We start from the raw sequence: 7,640 nt of genomic DNA on the forward strand, positions 1-7,640 counted from the left end.
TCTAACTAGAATATCTATGACTTCCATGGTTTATTTTAAAATTTTAAAAAACGGCTGAAATGGGGGTTAAGTGAATTTCCTTGTTAATTTACAGATTTCACTCGTTTTTGACCCTTTATCTTTCACTTAAAAGGGCATAAAGTGGCCTAGCCTTATTGAATCAAAGCATGTAATAGTTCCTAGGAAATCTAACAAGCATATCTACGACTTTCATGGTTGATTTTAGAGTTCTCAAAAACGGCCGAAATGGGGGAATTTCCTTGTTAATTTACGGATTTCACTCGTTTTTGATACTTTTTCTTTCACTAAAAAGGGCATAAAGTGGCCTAGCCTTATTGAATCGAAACATGTAATAGTTCTTAGGAAATCTAACTAGAATGACTTCCATGGTTGATTTTAGAGTTCTCAAAAACGGCCGCAATGGGGGTTAAGTCAATTGCCTTGTGGTGTTGTTTTGAATCTTCTTAATCTCAATCTTCCCATGTCCCATCTCCTAGGAACAAAACCCTATCTTGCTAGAACTTTCTTTTCCTTTGATCTATTTCATTTACCACATATATAAGGAAAGAAACAAACAAAAAATTATTTAGAATACACAAAGTTAAACAATAGAATATATATCAACTTTATGAAGGCTAACTCAAAAGACAAAAAAGACATTCTAATTTTTCCTGATTTGAGTGAGAATGAAAGGGTGTAAGTGTCATTTCAAGTTAATAATAAATTAAATATTATGCAGGTCCGAGGAATATGATATGTAGGTTCATGAACAATGAAAACAAAGGGACCATATTGCATGAAAGTAGGTGAGATAAGGGCAATAATGTCAAAACCCGTCAAATTTTGAATAGAAAGAGTTGTTGCAAACTTTGATGGGAACATTTGATGCGTTTTGACATTATTGCCCTCGTCTCACATACTACCATACAATATGGATTTTAATAAAAATTTAGATTGATTATCATATTGGTCGCAATCTATTATGAAACCAATTTGTGTTAAAGATACTCAATCTTACACCAAGTTAAGATATTACTGAATCTAGTATTGCTTTTAAGATTTCTCTTCTTACATTCAGTAATTTTTCATATAAGTTTTTGTAAAAACAGTTTATCTTTAGAGTTCGTCTCCATCTTCTAATTCTTCTTCTTCTTCTTAAAGTTTCTTCTTAATTATGAAAGTCTACATGAACAATCAAAATGATTAATTTGTTAATTAAAGCACCTACAATGAAAAACAGTATGAAAAAAAAAACAGAGTGAGAGAACCATTCCAACTCCAACCCCAAAACTGATGAGGATTTGAATTATTTATTTCCAAAAACTTTTTTCGTAACTAATCAAAAGCTTCGTCAGCTTTGGCGTTGGAGCAGTAATAGTTCTCTTCACTCTATTTTTTCCTCCTGTTTTTCATCATAGGAGTTTAAATTCACAAATTAAATGTTATTATTTTTCGTGCACACATACTTGCTTAAGAAGATGGAGAAGGTAAGGCTAGATTCTGAGAGCTATATATAATTAGTTATATGTTTGTGTCTCCCTTTCTAACATCTAACTTCTGCGAGAATTGAGGAAGAATATATTTTTAAGATCATTCCCTTATATGAAAAAAGGGATTATGGCCGTAAAATATTATTTATTCTGAACGGACATAAATTATTAAAGGGACTAGGCTCTTAAGACCATTCTTAATTCCCAAGAGACATTATATCTATAAGGTATACAGTCTTCAGAACACTCTTAATTTCGAAGGGAAAAAAATGAGATGAAGGGAAGAAAACTTCTTCAAGAGAAGTTAAAAAGGGAGAAAGAAGAAAAGGGTTAATTTCATGGACCAAAAAAAAAAAGTAGATGAAGGGAAGAATGTCTCGTCAACACAAGTCAAAGAAGGAGAGAGAAGAAAAAGATTCGAAGTTTCAGAATACCTTTTACAACTAATATATGAGAAGCTTTAGGAACAAGTAATTCACATATTAGATCTAGTACAGATATATCCCAAATTCAGTCCCAAATATATCATATTGAGTACAAAAATATACTATTGAGTGCCAAAATATATGTCTAATCACGTACGAAATTATTAGATTGGATACCAAAATATATCAGGATGTGTTCCAAAATATTGTAACAAAATTTGGCAACTATGAAAAAACTTTCTAATTACTAAATTAATTATTTTATTCTTGTCAAAAAAAATTAATTATTTTATTTAAAATTTCAAAATAATAAAATATATGTCAATATATTTTTTTTGAATAATTTAAGGGTTAAATAAGTTTTTAATCCCTACAAAATCATGAGTTTTTAAGGTTAGTCGCTACGAAATTTTATTGGTAATTTTAGTCCCCCAAAATTTTTTAGTTTGTAAAAATAGTCTCTATTTTGAAAACATTTTACAAAAATTGGATAGTTTTAGTCCTCCAAAATAGTCCCTATACAAATCAAATAGGGACTAAAAGTGAATAAAATATTTCAAGGAGGGATTAAAAACATATTAAATCCATAATTTAATCTCGACAAATTTCCACTGAATTTATTATTAATTCTGAAAGGAACAAATTGGAACAATAAAAATAGAGTTTGAGGTCTTTTAGAAAAAAATTCTCAAATTTGTTTTGTTCTTTGAGCATATTTGAAAATGAGTGAAGACATATTCTGGTTCCGGGGCCAAGTCATCGACAAAAAAAAAGACCAATTTTTGTTTTATTTTTTTCTATTTGTTTTTCAAAATGTGGTTCAAATTTATCCCTTAAAATATACACACAAGTTAGCGTAGTAAAAAGAGAGGTTAGACGGGCATGGTAGTGCCCTTCCTACCGCTAGTTTGTTATAAAAGATGTGCTCCCAATTTACTCGGTAACTCGGGATTTTTTTTTCATTTTCCAGAAATTTTGGTTCATCAAACATTATTGCTTATGTCACTCATGGAATTTTTCAAAATAAATCATGGGGATGCTGAGGTCATGATAAATAAATTCATATGATATATTAATAAATTAATAACAATAATTCATCAACTTATTAACACAAAGTAAATAAAAATGTTAACATGTGATTGGAATAAAAATTTAGATTGATTATCATATTGGTCGCAATCTATTATGAAACCAATTTGTGTTAAAGATACTCAATCTTATAGGTGAGTCTAGGAATTCTGCCTCAAAATTCCAAGGACCGACCTCAGTTCCACATTCGTATAGGTGAGTCTATCAAAGGTACTCCTGTAACTATGTACCCCACTCATCCTATAGTATAGATCTCATTAAGAGTTTCTATTACCTCATCCTTCTTTTGCTGTAGGATCATGATTTATTAATCCTTATCGTAGCATATTCTATCACTTCATGACTTGTTATTACCCATTGAACCTTAGTCTTGGGATCTCCAGTCATGTAGGTCGGGTTACCATCACTCAGTGAGCTATATGTATTAGTCCCAACCTACTGGATGTATCTTGGAATTTCTCTCTATTTAGTCCTTTCGTCAAAGGATCCGCTATGTTTTCATTAGTATGTACAAAATTAACTCTAACCGCTCCATTAGAGATACTCTCTCTAATCGTGCTGTGTTTCTGATTTATATGTTGTCTCTTTCCATTATAATAACGATTCTTAATCTTTGCAATAACCGTGGTACTATAACAATGAACTAACACAACTGGTAATGATTTCTCCCATAAAGGGATCTCAGCTAGCAAGCATCTTATCCAACTTGTTTCTTCACTAGCAGTAACTAGTGCTATCATAACAAAGTACAAACGTTTCAACTAACATAACAATGTTATACCCTAATTTTGGACCTAAAAATACTTGCTCAAAATGTTTTTCCATCTCTGATATGTGTCTATTTGTAATATCCCGCTCGTCAGCTAATGGAAATTTTACTTGTTAAATGTATCAGAGGAATGATATTCATGGAAAGTAAGTTATTGGAAATATTTTATGACATGTCGGCTATTTACGGGAAAGGAATCAGAGTCATTTTAAACACGTTCAAGGCAAGGGCATAATGGTAATTTTGCATGGGAAGGATATTTATTTGAAGTTGGCCCCAAAATATCTCATTTTCATTATCCTTTCTCTCTCTTGTCTTTGGCAAAGACTTTCTCTCTCCCTTCTCTCCTCAATCACGCCCTCCCTCTCTTCTTCTCCACCAAACTTTCCTAAATCTTCATCTTCTCTTGGTGAGTTTTTAGACTATGTTCCCTCTTGATCTCTTGAACCTAAAGAAGCTTGGATTTTGTTTGATTCCTTCATTTCTTCTCTCAAGGATGGGTTCAAAAGTTAGGGTTTTGGGTTGGATAAGAGGTTAAGGCTTTTGATTTATGACTTGGAGCTTATGTTGATCATGTAGCATGGAATTGGAGAGTTAAGCAAGAAATAACCTTGAGGTTATGTTGGAAACAAGAGCTAGGGTTTTGGAGAAGGAAGTTTGAGTTGGGATATGAAATTCAAGATTTGTTGAACAAACCAAGATCATGGTGTCTTAGAGTTCAAGAAAGCAACAAGATTGAATGGCATGGGCTAAGATTGCAAGAGAATCAAGTTAGGGTTTTGATGCTTGGGCTTGGAAGCTTGGAAAATGTCTCAAGAAACTTGCTAGGTGAGTTCCATAGATAGACTTCCCACCCCTTTGGGATTGTGATTATGCTATATATGTATATTATGAATCATATGAAATTCTAGGGTTCAAGTATTAGTCTAGTAGCCCCTTTTTATGCCATGCATGCTATACATGTTAATTCTTGCCATATGAATGTTTTATAAGTTTCCAATGATCAAATATGTTCCAAAACACATAGAGACACTTGGTTTGAGGTTTTTAAGTCAAAAATATCAATTTTGAGGTTGCAGGACTGTCACAGCTCGCCACGGCAAGCAAAGGGCTCGCGAGGCGAGCTAGAGGGCCTAACAGGGGGTCCTGCTCGCCCCCAACTTGCCACGGCGAGCTACCACTCCCCTCCCCAGCAAATCTACTCGCCTAGGCGAGTAAGACAGAGAGGAATCTCATTGTTTTGCTCGCTTCAGGCAGGCATGGGGATTCGCGATGCGGTTTTCTCCGTGGTAACTTCTTTTACGAATGTAAACCCCTCAAACCATGGTCCAAAATGATGATCAATGAAAGCAAGATTCTTATGTTAAAGAGGCAAGTATTATGCAAGTTAGTAAGGCATGGCATACAAGAGAAATCATGTCAAGAGACGGGTAGCAAGTTATCCATAGGTAAGGGAAAAACTAGAGCCTCGACACAGTTGTCGAGAACTAGCTAGTAGTCTTCGCACATGATCAAGAGTGTTGTAGCAATTATGTTAAGTCGTGGTTTGATTAGTTAATCACTCCACCATGATTAAGAATTTACAAGCATGAACAAGTATAAGATTACCGCTAATTGGATCGACTCAAGGGTCCGAGGTATTAAGCAAGCTAGTATGAATATGTTTAAGTATACGTACGATAAGACTATGATTTATAAGTGTAGGTGACATGTCTCTTGCTATCCACATCAGGGGGATACAAGGGGTTCTCGTAATGAGAACGATTTAAGCTGTAAGGGACCCACATGTCACTAAGTAAACAAGACGTAGGTGATCGTGTCTCTTGTTATCCACGCCAGGGGGATACGGGAGGTTCTCGACCTAAGGGGGACGGTTTAAGCCGCAAGGGACCCGCACGACACCGAGGGAGTCTGATGTACGTACATCGGTCATGTATGGGATTGATCTCGGGGTTACTCCACCCGGGACTATCCGTAAAATGAATCAAGATAATAATTGTTTGTTCAACGCTAACCAATGAATGAACTTAGGCACGATTATGTTTATCATGATTATGATTATGTTATGTTTATGCTCTTGATCGAGCCCATGTATGATTATGTTCAAGAACAAGAGCATGAAATGCTATTAGACAAGAGCAAGACATGTATATGACAAGTAAAGAAAGTTATGCCCGTGACGACCTTAGGTTTCCCTAATCGTCCGGTTTAGAATCATGTCATGAATATGTTATGTTATTTATGTTTAGGCCTTGTTACGTAAAGCGTACACTTGGCAATGCGGTTTAGGTTCCCTCAACCGCCATGACATGTATAGATGAGAAGCCTATAACAAGTAAGATATGTTTATGACGGCTCTAGTATGCACTACCGTCTAAGTATGCAAGTCCCCACACACACGTATAATCAACCATCAGGTTGTAATGTAGACACGTGGCGACCGTAGGTTTCCCCTTGAGGTTGCCTATAGCCTAGGATTTAGGGGAACTCACTGAGACATTATGTCTCATCCCAATCCTTATTTGTTTCAGATAAGCAGGATGGGCATGCATGTTCGTAGTTGGATGGATATTACTTCAAGGGTTCGTTCGTACCGCTGCAGGATATTATGGATTTCAAGAATGCATTTTTATGTATGGATGAGTTGTATTGTATTATGATTTATCCGAACGTGACTTGATGTAAATATAATTCATTCGGTAAAATTTTATGTTGTATATTTTTTTAATGTATCCAGTATCAATTTAACGGACATGCTAGGCTTTCTAGATACGTCTAGTATGGGTGTTACACTATTACTATTGAGTGATTGCCAATTTGATATTGTTTACCCTGATATTTTACTATGTTTTAGTTGCATGTTTTACTGTCTTTGTTTTGAAAATTTTTCAATTGTGACTTTGTCTATGTTTTCTTGCATTTCAAGTCATCCAAAATGTTTTTCTTACATATCAAGTCATTTGAAATTGTCTCTGATCAAGTGCATGTTTCTCTGCATTTTATTGGCAAAAATCATGGAAAAGGGCATTTTAGTCATTTCCTGCATTCAAATTCATTTTAATCTCTGAAAATTGTCTCCGAGTCTTTTCAATTGGTTTGTATAAATCTTTGCTTTAATTCCATGCCAAAATCCATTTCAAAAATTGCATCTGAGACATTTTGAGTCAGTTTAGTCCCTAGGGGCATTTTGCTCATTTCACACAAAATTTTGTCGACAGAGAGAGGTTACTTTGAAGTACCTCATTTGGTAGTTGGTTCATTTTAGTCCTTTTGTTGATTTTATTTTTAGCTTCACTTTACGTTATTTTCCATTTTACATTTTGTACCCAATTTTATTATTATTTTCATTTTAGTCCTCCAAGTTGTTAAAATTGCACTTTTAGTCCTTTGACAGTTTTGCATTTTAGTCCTCGAATGTTTTAATTTTGTTTTCAAGTCCTTTTTCTATTATTGCATTTTGGTCCTTGTATTTTCAAAAATTGCAGATTAGTCCCAAGTCCTAAAACAAGTCCAAGGCCGAGTTTGTTAGAGTCCCAGTACAGGTGTCAACATATCATTGGTCTCAAGTACATATGGCAGCCTATATAAGGCCATCTCAGCCACCGCAACAGTAACTTTTCCATTCACAACGTGCCAACTCATACAAACACAAAACCAATTCTCTCTCATCTCATCAAAGATCAAAATCCTAACCGTTTCCAGAAAATTCCAAGAACATTCATCCCCAATACCAAACCCTAACTTTTCCAGAAGCACAATTGAGCAAGATTGAACAATTTCTTCGCAGCTCTCAGAGATTCGAAGGTGAATCTTCATCATTGAACTGCATTCTCTGCAATTCCAGCACCAATTCATCTCAAAGACGAA

This window comes from Medicago sativa, chromosome 5 (assembly GCF_051527215.1).
Source record: "Medicago sativa cultivar Bolivia chromosome 5, Bolivia_mono, whole genome shotgun sequence".
NCBI classification, from domain to species: domain Eukaryota; kingdom Viridiplantae; phylum Streptophyta; class Magnoliopsida; order Fabales; family Fabaceae; genus Medicago; species Medicago sativa.